The sequence below is a fragment of the Triturus cristatus genome, chromosome 6, assembly GCF_964204655.1.
Source record: "Triturus cristatus chromosome 6, aTriCri1.1, whole genome shotgun sequence".
In the NCBI taxonomy this organism is placed as follows: Eukaryota; Metazoa; Chordata; class Amphibia; order Caudata; family Salamandridae; genus Triturus; species Triturus cristatus.
Genome location: NC_140589.1, coordinates 968,389,534 through 968,408,445, shown reverse-complemented (window position 1 = coordinate 968,408,445; position 18,912 = coordinate 968,389,534). Strand labels below are relative to the sequence as shown.

Genomic DNA, 18,912 nt, shown 5'->3' with positions numbered 1-18,912 from the left:
ATTACACATCATTTCCATACGACGCACACATCATCATTCAATCCACTATCATAGTTTGTTCTTCTTCTCAATCCACTGTGGCAGCATGTCACAGGATTCCCACCCAACAAAAAATGCCACGCCAGCCGATCCAAAACAGTGGCGTAGTCCGTGCTTTAAATGGGGAAAAATAAGTGCAGGTATTCATTAAAATGGAGGTGTGGCAAGTGGGCGGGGCTAGGGGCGGGGCTAAGGGCAAAATATCATCCGACATAGAGACTTCTGTACCAGTTGCAGCACATATTAAAACACATGAGAAATGTGTTTATGTAAAAAAACACAGATTAACTCATAACACAAAATGAAAGTCGTGATGGCACTTTCACCCGAATGGTCGCTGCGCATCTGCTTGACAGTGCAGGGTCTGTCTAGAGACCCTGTCCTGTTAATCACAGCATGACACAAGCCCTCTCAACCCCCTGCAGTTTGGCGACATTCAAAGGGGCGCTGCTGGAATCTTCACCAGCAACTCTGGGAAAGGATACTTCAGCCGTGTTAATTACAAGCTCCTTGGAAGCAGAGCGGCCTCTGCCCTGTACTGAAGCAGAAACCTAACCAGAGCCTGCCGTGCAGAGGATCAGGGTACCGGTACTCTCCCTGGCTACAGAGAAGCGCCGGTACTGACGGGAAAAAAAATCGGAAGTGCCGGTACTCAGTGCCGTGAGTACCAGCCCATTTAAAGCACTGGGCGTAGTGAACCCCCCCCCCCACAAACACACACAGCTTAAGCGGGGGTGGTGTTGACACCTATAATTATTTACCGGCTTGTTCTGTCTGCAGAAAAACGCTCATAAAATAAGAAGGGGATAACCATACTAGAGATCAGGGGTGGGAAGCCAATAACAGTAAAGGGGGCCTAAAAGGAGAAATGATGAGAGAAAGAGTGAAGGAAGTCGCCCTTAGGGGCCACCCGGGTTACTTACAACCACCTGCTATGCCTTCCCAAGAATGAAGAGTCGGTTAGAACGTAGAGAATACAAACATGGTTTATTAGCAATACTCTGCAGAGGAGTCCAATCTGACCTGCACCCTAAGATGTCTGCCGAGGCACTGACCCCCCAACAGTCTGCAACACGTAATGGTTCTTCCCAAGAGCCTCCAACTATGCCCACAATGGAAAGCTACCGGCCTAGGCCGAACATGAACAAAGGAGGCACAGAGGATGAGCTTCTGTTACAAATGAATGAAAGCTAGGTAGTCCAAGGATGTGGTTCAAGATCTCAGCTTTATTCTTTAAGCAGGATCCACAACAAGTTCATGCTAGGCCTCAATCAATGTCCAGCAATGCCCCACCAGGAGCAGCCTCCCTGCTGCTCAACCCATCTCACCAACTGATCTTTGCTTCCACTCAAACACACTAAACATTCCGATGACATCACACAGACTGAGCAGCAAGGCAAGGACAGCAACAGAGAGGATGCATCATTTACTTCCTAGATTATAACATATCCCCCCCCTCATCAAATTTGTGAAAATAGGAACATGCAAGAACAATGTACTTTCATGCAATTTGTGAAAATAGGAACATGCAAGAACAATGTACTTTCTTGCAACAAGACTAAATAAATAGATTGTGCGATGATAGAAAGACACACAAACCCAAAAACCAATGAGCTTCAAGTATAACACGAAGCTTCAGAATATAACCCTGGGAGGGGTAATCTTGCAACCCCTGACAGGAAAATCAAGATGATAAAAAGATAATAAGTTTCCACACGTGCGCATCCGTGACGCACAGACCGAACACTTAACACAAGGTAACCCATTCAAGGGTACCACCAGACATATAAGTCTGAGAAGCCTCCAAATAAGGATCTTCTTGCGTGCGCACCCATAACGCACAGACCGACACCTCACACAAGGTAACCACCAACTCATGGGTAAAACCAGACAGGTAAGTCTAAGAAGCCTCAAAACAAAGAGCCTTCTTGCGTGTGCACCCATAACGCACAGACCAACACCTCACACGAGGTAACCACCACTCAATGGTAAACCAGACAAGTAAGTCTGAGAAGCCTCAAAATAAAGAGCCTTCTAACGTGCGTACTCGTAACACACAGACCAACACCTCACACGAGGTAACCACTAACTCAATGGTAAACCAGACAAGTAAGTCTGAGAAGCCTCAAAATAAATAGCCTTCTAACATGCGTTCTCGTGACACACAGACCAACACCTCACACGAGGTAACCACCAACACAATGATAACACCAGACAGGTAAGTCTGAGAAGCCTCAAATTAAAGAGCCTTCTAACGTGCGTACACTTGACACACAGACCAACACCTCACACGAGGTAACCACCAACACGATGATAACACCAGACAGGTAAGTCTGAGAAGCCTCAAATTAAAGAGCCTTCTAACGTGCGTACATTTGACACACAGGCGAACACCTCACACAAGGTAAAGTTTAATTAAGCACACACTATACTCTCTTTCTCCCTCTTATCCATACAAACACACAACACGGACAACCCTCATAACCACCAGCTCACAGGACCGCAAACACCAAAACACCTCCCCTACAACACCCATATACGCACTACAGTTCAGTAACACTTGGACTTAAAAGGTAACACAAACACCCTCCTCTTCTGCAAAAACCCAGGACTTAGAACATACGTAATCCTTAACTTGAACACACCTAACACCATATACTGGTGATGACATACACCAGAGAACCTTCACTCATCACACCAAATATTCTTAAAAGAACATAGTAAAATCTCATAAGCGTGGAAAACCAAAACGAAAGTATAAGTATGGCGTAAAACATCAAGCAAGACATAGACTTTACATATGAGAAATTTAACCAAACAGTCAACGTGACCGGTGAGCGAACTCTCACCCGAGGCTCACAGGTGCAAAGGGAACCTTCCATCCGACATTGCCTCTCTCTTGGTAACCGTGGAACAGACACCCGAGGCACACAGGTGCCTTCAGACAGCAAATCCAAAGGAACTCCTCCAAGTGACTTCTGCGTTCCCTTTGGAACTTGTGGAAAATCGCTGCAAGTCAAAACAAAAGGATATCTTCCATGCCACTCCGCGTCTTGCACAATCGCCGCTCCTTGAAAGTGAATCTTGTATGCGACTCTGCGTTACCCCTAGTAACCACAGAAAAATCTCCGCTCCTCCAATAGAGCCCTGAATGTAAAATGGTGGCACGTACATGACAGCGCGTCGGGTGGCTCCCGGCACGTTGTCGCATGCAGGCTATGGAACAGGCATCAACAGCGCTCGTCGAAGAGGATCCATGGCAACCCCAGCGCTCACTAAGAAACAGGTACTACTGCGCGCGCTGTTTAGGGCACGAGCGTCGTTTTCAAATTTAACGTCACAGCCAACAGACGCTTTAAATTAAGATTAAGAATTTGTAGAAATACCTCCTCTGTTCAGTCACGATCCAAGTACACTAGTAAATCCAACCCTCCTTCGTTCAGACACACGCCGGTTCGTTGTATAAATACAACATTGCTCCATTCAGTCACACAACGAACACTAGTAATTCAAGATTCCTCCAATTCGACACACCCCAGTTGTCCTGGTACTCTGTAGGACAGCAACTTGAACAGCTCTCCAAACCTTGATGTGACATGAACACAGAGACTTGCATCCATTACATCCGAATGTGCTTCGAGGCATCTCATGTCAGCAAGTAGCAGAAAGCCGAGAATTCGTCATCCTCTGCATCATAATTTGGTATCACATTAGGTAGAAGAGTCAGTTTTGCACCTCACAGCAGACCAATTTAGACAGGCAAACAGAAACTGCCACAAACACGTCGTGGGCGACCGTTGACAGGGTCACTGGTGGGGCATTAGGGGTGCCAGGTTTCTCCAAATCCAGACGATTCACTTACAGAAATTGATTTCTTCACTTTTAAAAGTCCAATCAGCACGCAGGTTCTTATAACTCGTCACCAGTGTTACAAATGAATGAAAGCTAGGTAGTCCAAGGATGTGGTTCAAGATCTCAGCTTTATTCTTTAAGCAGGATCCACAACAAGTTCATGCTAGGCCTCAATCATTGTCCAGCAATGCCCCACCAGGAGCAGCCTCCCTGCTGCTCAACCCATCTCACCAACTGATCTTTGCTTCCACTCAAACACACTCAACATTCCGATGACATCACACAGACTGAGCAGCAAGGCAAGGACAGCAACAGAGAGGATGCATCATTTACTTCCTAGATTATAACAGCTTCCACCTAACAGATGGGTACATGCTATATACAATTCAAGGCTACAGTGCTGAGTCTCAGCGTCTCCTAACATGGGAGCAGAACTACACACTCGGATAGGTATGCGAGGGCAGAATGGCCTATTCATTAGTAAGTTGGGAAGCAGCCTTGAACAGGAGAGAAAATAATAACGAAGTACAGTGTTCTGCTGAGGCAAGCAATACTGAATAATGAGGCCTAGAACGGGCACAGCCTAAGCAGCCTAATAGGGATTACGAAATACAAAATTGAGTCACACTTGCTAACTGAAGCCTGCACATTACAGGGATAACTCAGTGGGTTGCATAACGTGAATACAAATGGCATCTATTTAGCCACACACTACTAACCTAAATAGCATGAAATGAATGGATTGCAGGAATAGGATTTTCAAACCTAACAGACCCTCCTTTTAGCATGGGTGGCTAGATGCTTTATTGGACTATCCGGTAGGGTCTTAAAATTCTAAGTGGGGAGAAAGAAAATGCATAGTCACTCAAGTTACAAGGGAGAATAAAGCAACGCATGAGCATCAAAATGTCTTAATATTCAAAGATGCCCTCATCAATGAGCATTATGTCCTGGATATCCTGCATGCTCATAGTAGAGACTTTGGTATCGCGTCCTGACAAGTTAAGGGTAGGGGTGAGTTTGCTCACACAATAGGTGCAACATGCTGGAAGGCAACATGTAAAGATGACACCTGCGATAGCTATTAGGATAAGTAATATCTTCCAACCCCATGATGTCAGCAGACCCCAGAGCCTCTCTGTGTGGGACCATGAACCCTTATCCTGAAGGATATCTGAAGCAAGTCTGTGTAATTTCTGTATTGTGGAGTACACATTAGGGGCATTATCAGGAATGTTCACACAGCCGCTACTGCCACTGACACGGCAGGCTCTACTCCTATCAGCAAGAATGACGTCTAAAACAATCCGGTTTAGAAGAGCAACGAGCCTCGTAGCCTGAAGCTCGACTGTAATATTAGTCAGTATACCTGCAGTAGTATTAATAACTCCCTCAACTACCCTGGCAAGGCAACAAATATTACAACTATTGAACATGGGACCCCAAAATGTCAGAATGTCCTTCATTATGTCAGTAAATTGCTGTAGGGAGGTATCTGTCTGATCAATATAATCTGGATTGACAACTTTCTTAACTCGATGCACATGGAGATCCCTACGCTGTAGCCTATGATCCTTGTGATAATTGGATGGTGCAATGTATATGGGAGGTAAGAGGAAGGAAACATAACACCGGCCAGACCATCCCTTGGGAAGCCATGTATAGGCCTGTTCCCCACAGATGAAGTATACATTCGGAGGTGTAAGCAAAGGTGGGCTACTAGTAGTCAATCGGTATGTATAGTTACAACTGCTCTGTCCTACTGGAATGTTCCCTGAACCTTCCACATAGAAACTCGCTGGTGTATTGATCACAGATACTGGCATGGCTTTGTCTTCAGTGATATTGCGTTACTGGAAACATTTAAAGTATTCAGTGATATTGAATCCTTGGGAATCTAGCATTTCTTTTTGTAACCAAGTGACATTCTCATTAGCTTTGAAAATGTTCATGCAAGCTTCTGGATGTAGGGTACCCTGCATGCCATCTGCCCCAGGTGTATATCCTTGGTGTACCAATATATACTCCAACACTGCTTCGTAATCAGCCTGTACCATTTTCATAGCATCAGCATAATAGTGCATGTATACCATCAAATCGTTCTTGTGCATACCTGTGGGAAGTAGCCCACACACCCAATAATTTGTGGCATTGGTGGTACTGTGTACCTGATGGAGCATCTGCAGGAAAGCATTGTCGACATAGGTCTGCCTATGTCTCTCTTTATGCGGGCCAGTGTATCAAATAGGTGCTCAGGTGGACCGGGGTAGTCCCTATCAAGGTGTGCACAGGATGTTGTTCTACTAAATTCCAGACCACCCCAAATAGTGTTATTGTTACTATGAGAAGGAACACTACCACCACTACCCTACTCCCAGTAGACCAACTAGACCACCTAGGACCATTCTGCTGTAATGGAGGAGCCACTAAAGGCTGCTCCTCCCTCATGACTGCATGACCAAATGGGTACATGAAAAGAACCATAGGAATTGGAACCACAAAAATACAACCGACCAGAGGGGCACGAATCACCCAGTCTCCGTTTAGAGCCTCACTGGTAGGCTCCTATTATTCATCAACGACGGTGCTATGAAGCACTCCCACAGAGGAGCTGCGCAATTGCAGCCCTTGCTGAAAAACAAATCCTCTTCTTACAGGATAGGGCACCCTCTCTCCTGGGCAAGTACCCTCAGTGATCTTGTCCAGTGTTCAGGGCAGAGCACCCGTGTAGCTCACTCTCATCTAATACAGGCACCTTAGGCATGGCACCTATGCTCTAAGCTCAAGTCCTTCCCTAACTCCTAGACTGTCCTACTGATCCACTGTCCTTCTTTCGGGGCTGCAGGTTATACCTGGTGGCGCCAGGCACTGTCTCGTCAACAAAAAGGGGGTGAAACTCTGGGTCAGATGGTCATTGAGACTCAGATTCTGGTGTATTGGAAACGGGGTTGTCCGGGGCGGCCCTTATCTCTGGTGGGACCGCCTCCAACAAGGCTGTGTCACTTTTTTCGTCCGTCTGCGCCCACCTCTATCGGACGTCAGAGAAGGGAACAAAGAGGGGCACCCGCCCTCCTTCCTGGTCAGCAATGCCGGCGAGAACCCACCCATCATACGAAAGCGGGAGAGGCACCTTTTTGACGTGAGTCCCATGGACCCAATGCTTTCGGCCCTCAAGCTTCAAAGCGGTGGGGGTGGCGAGTAGGACAAGTAGAGGCCCTTTCCACCTGGGCTCCAGGCAGTTCTTCAGTTGAAAATTCTTCACAAGGACGAAATCCCCGAGCTGTAGCTGATGCCCGGGTCCCTCTGGTACTGGTTGCAGCGTGGCCTGAATCTGTTGGTGGATAGAAGATCTTTAGGCAATTCATACAGATAATCTATCAGCAGGGGGTACTCTATCTCGGAAAAGCCTTGGGTATTGGGACGCCCCATACATTGGCGGGGCGCCCAAAGACCACCTCATATGGGGACAACCATGTTCTAGAATGCGCTGTCGCCCTGGTAGATAATAAAGCCAAAGGTAACGCATCTGGCCTTCGCAATCCTGTGCTATCTTGATACTTTGCTAGTTTCAGTTTGAGAGTACCATTGTACTTCTCAACCAGGCCTGCTTACTGGGGATGGTTCACTGCATGAAACTTCTGCTTAATATACAAGCCCTTGCACACCAATTCAATGACTTTTGAATTGAAGTGACTTCCGTTGTCACTCCAGATCACACGTGGCAATCCATAGCGTGGGAAGAACTCTTTTAAGAGTGCCTTCGCCGTCGCCATAGCTGTATTGTCTTTGGTGGGATAAGCCTCAATCCATTTACTGAATGCACAAATCACTACGAGCAAATACTTCAAATTGTTAACTCGTTCCATTTAGCTGAAATCCATCTGGAGAACCTCGAAAGGGAAGGAAGGCGGTACAAAGTTTCCTGCTGGTGTGGGAGTGCCTTTCCCAGGGTTATGTTTCAGACAGACAATGCAGTGCTTCACCAGGTGTGTGGCTACCTTAGAGATATTATCATTCTGCAATACTGGGTCCAGTAGCTTACAGGGAGCACGTATGCGTTGAGCAGGAACCACCTCTGTTTCCTAGACAGGTCAGTCCAGCACCAATCCTCATCCAAACTCCCTGTACTCCCATATTGCCAGTTCATCTACAGTTGCCTCACTCTGGATTTCCCTGACATTTTCTAATGTGTCCTCGAACATTCCATTGTCTGGAACCCACCTAGCAGGACCTACCACAAACATCTTTTTCATCTTCGATTCGATCTAGCTGTCTCCTTAGCTGTCTGATCTGCAAACGCATTTCCCCTTCCAACATCATCTGTGATGGCTTTGTGAGCGCAACATTTTATTATTGCCAACTTATCAGGAAGTGTCAATGCTGACAACAGTCTTTGTATCAATGGACCATTTTGTATTCGCAACCCATGCAAGGTCAAGAACCCTCTCTCTGCCCACAGGCGCCCGAACTTATGGGCTACCCCAAAGGCATACTGGCTGTCGGTGTAGACCTTGACAGTCAGTCCCTCACTCAACTCACTAGCCCTAAGGAGGGAAACCAGCTCTTCAGCTTGGGCCGATTGGTATGGGATACGGGATATCTCAACTACAGTGTGTAACATTGTGATTGCATAAGCTGCAGTGGTAGTTCCATCTGGTAGTTTGAAACCAGAGCCATCGACATATTGGACCCTTGGGTGTCAGATAAGGGAACATCAGTCAGGTCTGCCCGTCCCTTCATTTCCTCCTCAGTCCAAAATAAACAATCATCAACATCATTGTCCTTTTCTTCCGAAGAGAGGGGTAGTAACGTGGCTGGGTTCAGAGTAGCACATCGTTTGATGGTAATGTGTGGAGCAAGCAAACAAGGTTAACTCGTATCCAGTCAGACGCGCACTAGTTTGGTGCTGCGTCTTTGTCTTATTCAATAGCATATCCACAGCATGCAGTACCATTACTGTGAGATCAGTATCAAGGACGAGCCCTGCCGTTTGCCTGATAGAAACTGCCACCACCGCGGCAGCTCTCAGACAGCTCGGGCGAGCTCTGGCGACATTATCGAGAATAGCATAGAAATAAGCGCAGGGTCTCTGCTTACCACGGAAACCCTGAGTTAGGACAGAAAGCGCGCAATCATCCTCCTCGTATACGTAGAGCAAAAAAGGCTTCTGGTAATCGGGAGTACCAAGCACAGGAGCAGAAAAAAGGGCAACCTTTAATTACTCAAAAGCTTGCTGGCATGCAGATGTCCAAGGCAAGCGTTCATGCACGTCTTTAGTGGTCAGGTAGAGGAGGGGTTTTGTTAGTAAGGTGTAATTAGGGATCCAGTGCCGACAATACAAAGTTATACCAATGAATGTGCGTAACTCGCATTGGGTCTTAGGAACAGGCATATTAGTAATAGCAGCTATGCGTTCAGGTTTCACTCTGCGATCCTCCTTTGACAGTCGGTGACCTAAATAGGTGACCTCCTGTCGACAATATTGAAATTTTGAAAGGGACACCTTGTGTCCATGGTGTGCCAAATGCAACAGTAATTTAACTGTGGCCTCTTTACAACCATCTTCAGTGTCCAAGGCCACAAGGAGGTCGTCAACGTACTGCAACAGCACATTACCAGGGGAAAGTTCCAAAGAATCCAATTGAGTTTTTAAAGCTTTACAATAGATACAAGGACTTTCTGTATAGCCTTGTGGAGCTCGACAGAATCTAAAGCTCCGTCCAGCTATTGCAAATCCAAACAGATATCTACTATCTGTATGGATTGGAATGCTGAAGAAAGCATTCTTCAAATCGATCACAGAAAAGAATTTTGCTGACGGGAGAATCATTGTCAAGATCGTGGTAATGTCTGGAACCACAGGGTACTGGGGACCACTATTTTGTTTACCTCTTTAGGGTCGATTACAAAGCGATAAACATCAGGGTGAGCATCAGAAGAATCCAGGGTTGTCTTTTTAAGAATGGGAAGAATAGGGCTATTACACACATTCGTCACTGTCTCCTCAACCGCACCAGACTTAATCAAATCCTGTATTATTTGCAATAAGGCCTTTTCTCCTGCCTGGGATATCTTGTACTGGGGAATACGTGGCAATACAGCATTGTCCTTAATCTGTATAGAGACTGGTGGGATCTGGAGTAACCCCACATCCGTTTCTCCTGTAGCCCATAGTGTGCGTTGCACATCTTTAAATTCAGCGGGGAGGGGGGCATCCTGTGCGAGACATTGTTTGGCATGGGCTACCTGCGGTCCAATAGTCATGTAAACACCGTCTGGAGAAGAAAATATTGTTGCATGCAACCTTTTTAACAAATCCAATCCCAACAAATTCTCCCCACAATTTGACATTAATAGAAATGGTGAATCAACCGTAAAGGGGCCAATAGAACAAAGCAAGAGGTTCGGAAATGGGGCTAACAACTGGCATGCCTGAGAAACCCACCAAAACATTGTTTTGGCCAAACAGAGCTGCCCCCGGGACCAGTGAATGGGAAATAGAGCTATTCATAGGCCTTGTATCAACTAGAAATTTCTCGGTCGTACACTGTAAATTTGCAGTGACATAGGGTCTGCGCCGATCTACAGGCACCGGAACTGGTCTCTTGCCCTGTCCCTGGCTTTCCTAGCTGTGGGACAACCCAGTCACCTCATCCATGTCATAGTCATCGTGATAGTACTGTCGGCCTCGGGGGTCATCAAAATAGTTCCTGCTCTGTCGTTTATGTGATGTGTACTCTGACTGCATCTCCCCTCGGCCTCCTCCTCGTCCTCGTCCTCTAAAACCTCGACATCTCTGTGCCTCACCTTTCTGCAACAACTCCGGACACTCGTTCCGCCAATGTCCCTCCTGCTTACAGTACGCACATTGATTGAACCCAATGGGGGCAGTCGAAGCACTACCCCTGTTGGACCGGTGTAGCCGTTGGGCCGGACCAGAACCTTTCTCTCTTCCACTTCCCCTCGCAACTTGCTGCATCAACACCCTCATCTTCAAATCCTTTGACTTTTTCTCTACTCTTTCCTTGTCCTCATTCCCTCTATGTTCATAGTACTGTGCCATACTCCATATTATTGACGAAGAGGAAGGAGTCCAAGTACTCTCCGAAGCCTGCAACCTAGTTGCAATGTCGGGGAGCAAGTTAGTGACAAACCTGTTAACAAACAAACGAACACCACCCTCCTGTGACAAGTCCTGACCACTAAAGTTTAAAAAAAACATTCAAATCTGGTAAAGAAATCCGACACACTTTCATCCTTCTTCTGACGACACACAGTCAACTTATCCCAGTTCACTCGCTTCGGCGGGATAAGGGAGTGCATGTGAGTGATAATACGCCCCGGTAAAGCTAGGAGCTCCACTTTCGGCTTGTTGCCGGGCTTACACTCCTTATTCCATGCCTTGATCTCATCACATGTGCCACCCAACTCCAGTGCATGATCCTGCCTCCATATATCTACTGGTACCATCATGCCAAAAAATAACTCTATATCCAGTAAGGTCATCACTGTGGAGGAAGCCCCCTCCGTCAATTCTTTATAATATGCAGTAGGGTTCTTCCGAGGGTCCGACAGCTGGCTTTTTAGAGATAGAACCTCACTCCTCTTCCAAGGAGTATAGATCCACTGTTCCTGAAACCGAGTGTTGACTCGTGGTCTAATTACAGTATCCGTTGAGTCGCGTAGTTCTGGTATTTCTGGATGGTAAATGGGATGGACCTTCCTCATGGGGTGCTGTACCTCGATCGTCGGAACCTTTTGGAGAAGTCTGCCTCGGTAACCCACTAATGTTGTTACATTGATAAAAACCGCATTGGGAGCAATACCTGTAGCATAAACCCTGTCCCGTATCTCATTGATGATCTGCGGTGCAACACCCTGGAAACACTGCTCCTACAGTCCTTTAGCGTGGCCGACATGTGCTTAAGAGCATGCTTCTGTATGAATGGTTTATAATCTTTCATCACACTCCACACATCTTCCACACTATAGATCGCTTTCTGGGCCCACTGAGCTGCTTGATTTGCCACCATTTGTTTGTCCTCATCACCCACAGCAGAATGCACCAACACTTTCTCCAAGCGGTCTCGCACTGTTGCCCAATTCGCTTCATGCATCCCACGCACAGGCGTTTCGACATTTGACAGTGTTTGGGGTGCCACACTCAAGGGGGAAAGAGCAGACGCAGAGACAGGTACCATCATGTAGGGAGACAGTGTGGTAGTGGTGAAAGGGGGCGTAGCAGTCGAAACAGAACCAATAGACAGGACAGGAGAGCCTATTGCACCAGCCCCTGTGACTTGCGGGACTAGAGAAAAAGCAAGTGGGGCAGGGGGCTGAGGCAGTAGCACTAGAAACAGAAACACTAGAGAGGGCGGCATTAGGGGCCGAAGACTGGGACGTCAGAACTGTCGGGTATATCCGTTCAGGGGCATAAGGTGGTGGGGGGCGAGAATCCAATAGCTCTTCAACAAAATCCTCACCTTCCTCTCTAGTAACATAACATTTATCTGTCACTATGCCTAACGACATCAACATATCACACCACTCAACACCAACTCACACCACAACTCACAACAGCACAATCTGAGCAACAATACATTTTGGTTCACAGCACACCACACAGAATGTAAAACCACTCAACAACATCTTTCCACATCATGTCATGATTCCCACATAATGCCTCAATTTAATCCAGTACAACATGCCACACCATACTCCATCCTACATAGCATAACAAACCATATTGAACCAAACATGTTACAATAAAATACACCTTTATCACCTGACCACCCCATTCAACCATGTCTTAATGGGCCTAGAATGTGAAACATCCCTTCTTCAGGAGGATGTTATTCAGAGCAGGCTGTGCTGTCATATTAAACTACATCATAGAGACACAGAAAAGTAGATGCAGAAACAAAAGATTGTGAGGTAGGATATATCCAAATACAGGACTACTCGTTAAAAAATACTATGATAAATAGGCAGCAATTTCCAATTCTAAAATACAGATGAAATCAACTGGAATTCGCTCAGTAGTAATTCAGAAAGTGTCCTAAAAGCCTAATGCCAAAACTGACCAGATTGTACTTCAACTCAAGAAATATTAGCAGCATCCAGAGACTGTTCATGTACTGGTGTGAACACTTGTTATACTGGTTATATGAGTCGTTGCCAGTGGGTCATCTTGTTTCCATCTCTTGGGTTTCCTTTTGGAGCCAAGTGTTGTCTGGTACTAGTGTTGCTGTTGTTTTCACTGTGAACCAGAGAGACATATTTATCATTATTTCAAGCAATGCAGAAACACACTTTACAGCTCTGGGCTGGGTGAAAGGGAGAGGGCTGGAATGAGCCAGATATTTCACAATGCTAATGCAGGCATCTTTGCACTATGGTGCAAGCGGTCTGGCGTTACAGCAGGATTGTTTTTGTGCAGGAAGGGACACCTTACTGCACAAAAACAATCTTCTAAGGCTTTTTCCTCTTTCTACATGTGCTGCACAATGTGGAAATAAAGATATTTCTCGTTGTTACCCCTCCCCTAGGAAGGTGTAGCATTCTGATGCATTTGCAGGTCAACCAGTATTGGTAAATCTGGCAATGCTTCAGAATTCATGGGTGCATGCATAGGAACACCCATTCTCCACCCATGGAACACCTCCCTGGGGCAGAGTAACTTAAGGCAGTGACTTGCGCGGCCTCGCATTACTCCATATTTATCAAGCCACGCAGGGCCACACAAAGTGAACTTGTGGGGCTTGGTAAAACTCACTATCGTTTTCTTGTCACCCTGTGCCCCCTTGGGCGGCACTACAGAAATGCAAAACCCTATTTAAATATGCCCCAGAAACGTGGTACTGCAGATGTGACACACTTGCACGTGAAGCCATGGCCAGTTTGTGAACCATATGGAGTGCACAAAGATCAAGCAAAACTAACTCTGTAGAAAGGGAGCAATTGGGGGTACAGTTCCCTTGGTGAAATCTAGGGACACGAGACTTGAGCAACCTGGATACAGCAAAGTTATTTCTTAAATTCAAGTTCTCATAACTGGCACAGGGCAGAGTAAGTGACTGAAGCCCTCCTTTTTAATGGCTTGAAGCAACCCCTGTTATTTCTCACCCCGACATGACCTTTACTAGGAAGGTGATCCTGATAATTCTGGGTTTGGGGAAATGAATGAAATTTCAAGTTTTGGGGGTTTAAAATGTTGGAATCCTGTGCAGATTCCTGTATGTTTTCCCCCAGTATTCCACCTGGAGAGTGTGGCTGTCTGCAGCTTGTTACACAATGTGAAGTACCATTCACCAATGGAGACCCCGCTTAATTTAAAATTCGGATGGGCAGGGGACCTGCATTTACCAGTTCCAAAGAAATTACCAGACTGCTCCTAATCAGACCTTAAATGTATTAAATGGAGATCAGTATGCATGAGAGTATTTTGGTGACCATCTATATTCAGAGAAAAGTTCAAGAAAACCATGGACCAAAGAGCGACCACCAGTGCACCCACACCAACACAGTGCGACTGATGCTGTGGTGTACAGAAAAGCATACTACTCTGCTTTAATAGAGAATGATTGCATGTGTGTTCACAAAATGCCCGTTGGGAAGCATGTTAGTTGAAGGGAGAAGTCTATTAAAAAATACTGGCACTACTTGACATAGAATCATGAATGCCCTCGAGGACACGGGAATTGTGGCTGACAAGAGCAGTCTACATTTATTGCAATAATGGAAGAATTTCCGAATATAAAGAGTGGTCGTAGACATGCTGGACATGTAGGAAAAAAAATCACCTAACACAATCCCATTCCCACTTGCTGACTACATGCAACCTGTAAAACACAGACAGACACCGGCTGTGAAGATACCCAATTGCGATGGTGTTGTAAGGCAATATTAATGACAGTACATCGCTATATAAATTTCTGTAACAGAATATAATCACAATAAACATGCATGTAAAGCTTGCACACCAACCCCAGTGACTCCATAAAAGCATAAATATGAACTATTTGCTCACAGGATGTGAGCTCAGACAAAGTTTATTTGCAAATATTAGGGGTAACACAAATTGCATAATCTAACGGCCGACCCAGAAGCTACCGCAAAAGATACCGCAACACAGAGAAATTACAATTTAGGCAATAACTGACTACTCCTACTTAGGATTATACTCCTTTTTTTTTTTTACTGTGGTTGGGTGTGCCTAATAAAATGTGGCCATCATTTTACCTTTCAGGCAGTGCTACTGATTTGTAACCATCTTTCGAGTTGTGCTTGATGGATTTGTTTGCCACCATACTTCTTTTAGCCAAATGATCAACTAAGGATGAAAGCTATTTTTTCTCTTGGTCATGCAAAGCTGGGGAGCCGCCCTGAAATTACAACAGACATATATAATATAATATAATATAATATAATATAATATAATATAATATAATGTAAAATAATATAACAACAGGTTAAATATTATAAAATTGAAGTTGCATACTTAACATTCAGTATACCAAATAATTGTGGTTTTTGTCGAGGCCAGGCATGTAAACCACGATGAGCATCAGTTTTTTGTAGGTTTCTGTGTCAATCCCAGTGTTATGAGTAGGTTGCCATCAGTACTTAGAACAAATAGCAATAACCAATACTTCCAGAATAAGTTGTGTGTCCTACTTCCTGACTGTTCGTACAACAACAGCTAGCAAAAGAGCCCCGTGCTAATGTAGCAATTACCAATATATAGTGGCTTTCAAGTATCTGCTAGGCTGCTCCAACTTAAGTAAAATGCAACCTCTTTATACCTTGTTCTTCTTATCCCCCTCCTACCTTTTTAAACCCCTCCCTCTGACTCTTCCCCCTCCCCCTCCCCTCCACCTCCCCTTTACTCATACAAAACCCTCTCCTACTGCTATGAACACTAAAAAAAGAAAAAAAATGTTCTAGACCCTTCCTTCTTCTATCCTTCCACTATTCCTTTTACAACCCAAATAACAGACTAACTTGTGCACAGCTCAAATCAAATTAATTTCATATTTCCTTACACTAATAAACCACAAATTGTTTTGGGGTTCCAGAGTAGCCTGCTTCTCGCCAAAAAGTGCTACAAAAAAAATCAGGAGAGCGAGCGCTATCTAAATGCAAACCCTTCCCTCTTCCATCCCTCCACTATCCTTTTTAATCCAAATATCAGACTAACATGTCCACCTCTCAAATTCATTTCATTTTTCCCTATACTAATTCACCACTAATCCTTTTCTGGTTCCAGAGTAGCCTGCTACTCGCTGAAAAGTGCTTTAACACCTCATCAGGGGTAGCAAGTGCTATATAAATGCAAACCTTTTACTCTTCTATACTGCCACTAACCTTCTCAATCCAAATAACAGACTTACATATCCACCACTCAAATTAATTTCATATTCACTATACTAATTCACCACTAATCCTTATTGGGTTCCAAAGTAGCGTGCTACTCCCTGAAAACGCGCTTTGACGCCTCATCAGGGTTCGTAAGCACTATATAAATACAATTGAAATACAATAGCAATATCAAAGAAAAGCTTATTTATAACCAGTATTCTCTGTCTTATTGATGATCTAAGTTGCTTTAAAAAATGCACCTAGGTCTCAAACATCCTCCTCCCAATAATAACCTCTGGCTTGCCTCACAAAAAACAGTTTAATTGTGCCTCATCTTCTACAGTGCCTCGTTCCTGCTCCTTAAACAAAGCTCTCACATGCCTAAGCCCTCTGGAAATCTGTGTGCCATCTCCTAAAAGCCGTTGTCTTGTCTCACACCACATATTTCTCCCATTGATCCATAATCCCTTGTACGCCTCCTACATTCTCATTCAGAAGACCTCTACTTCCTCTAGTTGTTCACTGTGCCTTTCACCTGCTCTCTCAGGGTCATCTCTCTCAATACCAGCCCTCTTGGCCTGTTGACTTATTCCCATTACTATTTTATTAGTGAGACCTCTTTGGAGCCCTAAATATGTCACCCTTGCACACCAGGTGCAACCATGTACCATGAACCATGGACCTCCGTGTATCCATGCTCTTCCGGCAGAGAGACACCCTTACTGCATGGCAAATAGCAGTGATCTCTTGACAAACTGATCCCTGGACTACAACTTCTCTTCTGCTCCACACTGTCCCATATATACTCCAGTTAACTCTTCTTTCCAACTGTTATTATCTTGCTCTACTTGCATGGTACAAAAAAATCAGACTCACGTTCATGGTGCTGTCTCTACTCTGAGCAGACCCATGTCGCCCTCACTCCCACCTTCCACACAATTTGGTACCCCACTGGACTTGCTGCCCTTATCACGGACACTGTCTACCATTCATCTGATGTGCTAAGCCTCAGTGCTTCACTGACATTGACTAGCATGCATGTTATACATTTTTCAGACAACCAGTAGCGGTGGGCCACCAAAGGTTTCCTAGTCTCCACCACTCTTGCAGGCCCAGCTCTCCCATTGTAGACATTTTTTACCTATCAAAGACATATTTCTCTTTGTCTCTCTCTCTCAGGCTTTACAGCCAATAGTCCTCTTTTACCTATCCGGTTCAAGACCTTCCACCCAGGGTGCAAGCCTTGGTCTCCACCATTGCCAACTCTTTCCACAGAAGCACCAGAACACTCTCCCCTGGTCTCACACATTGATAACTCACCCGACCATCCGGTATGTTGCCTTTTTTACTGGTCTCTCTATAATTCGCCATTGCATAAGGTCTCACTGCAGGTCTGGTTGTCAAAGCTACCTCACCAGATACAACCGAATATCCAGTGAAAGATACACAGGATCCCTGGGTCCTATGGTGAGAATATACAGGATTTGATGCAAGAGGGAGACATTAATGCAGTGTAAATCTAAAGCAATGCTTTGAGCATATGTTAAGGAATGAAACCCCAATGTCACTTGCTAGTGCAAAGAGCCTAGTGCTCTGCAACCATTTTACCCAACTGATCAATCATTTATGCGTCTGGTCCTCGGGTGACCTGTGAATCCCCTGCTATTTTCAACCTACAAAGAGATTAGCCACACATACCACTCCAGCTACCCCAATAGATAGCTCTTCACTGGTCACCTTTGCATTTTCCTCTCTTGTGCTTCTCCAAAAAAACAAGGGATGCAGTTTGCTTCTCTGTAACATCCTAAGGAAACAAACAGTCACATGGTCAACCCTCACTACTATGCAAAAATATTCGGGATTCCTATTTCCTACAAGTCAACTATCTGGTTCAGTGAAACACTATGTCACAATTTCCCTTGCCATGCCTCTGGTCTATTGAGTATTGCCCTTCTGAAGTCCTCGCCTTGGTGCTACAAATACACACACTGAAATATTGTTGTTGCCAGTTCAAAAACTTCCCTCGTATGACTCCCGTATGACATACATTTCAAACTTGAAAGAACATCTTTTAGTTGCCCCAGTGTCCATACATTCCGTACTGCCAATATAATTTGTAGCCGCTTGCCTTTTTTTTTTCAAAAGATGAATACAATTCTACATTCACCAAAACCAGTGTCATGCACCTCCAGCACACGTACCAGGTAAGCCTGCCATGGCGTCCCATCACACTAAAGACACATTCCTAATTTTCCCTAGTGATTTGCAGCCCCTAGTATTTTACCTGTGTGGTACCAGAATATCGTAATCCAATTATCGCCTGACAGAAATATTTTATCCGAAATATCGCTCACAAAATTATCTCCACATTAGAGTTAATAATAGCAAATGTATACCCAATGGGGCAATATTTTTGTAAACGATATTTAGGACAAAGTGTTTCAGTTGGACAATATTTCTTTAACAACAGTTTAACATTTACCCCATTTCCCTCATAGACTGCAAGCTAGGGGGCTGCTTTCAGTACTGGGTGGGCTGCATGACTCAATCATGAGGCCTAGCCCCATGCTAATATGGAATTCATGAATTCATGAAGTGTGGGGGTGGTCTGGTCATTTATGCCAGGACTGATTTTGGTTTTATGTGACGACAACACCAGAC

At 45.1% G+C, this 18,912-nt stretch overlaps 1 protein-coding gene across 1 annotated transcript in view; it reads left to right on the top strand.

Moving 5' to 3' along the window:
• HEY2 (hes related family bHLH transcription factor with YRPW motif 2) overlaps positions 1-18,912 on the top strand; it is a 72,187-nt gene that overhangs the window by 47,749 nt on the left and 5,526 nt on the right. The window lies entirely within an intron of this gene.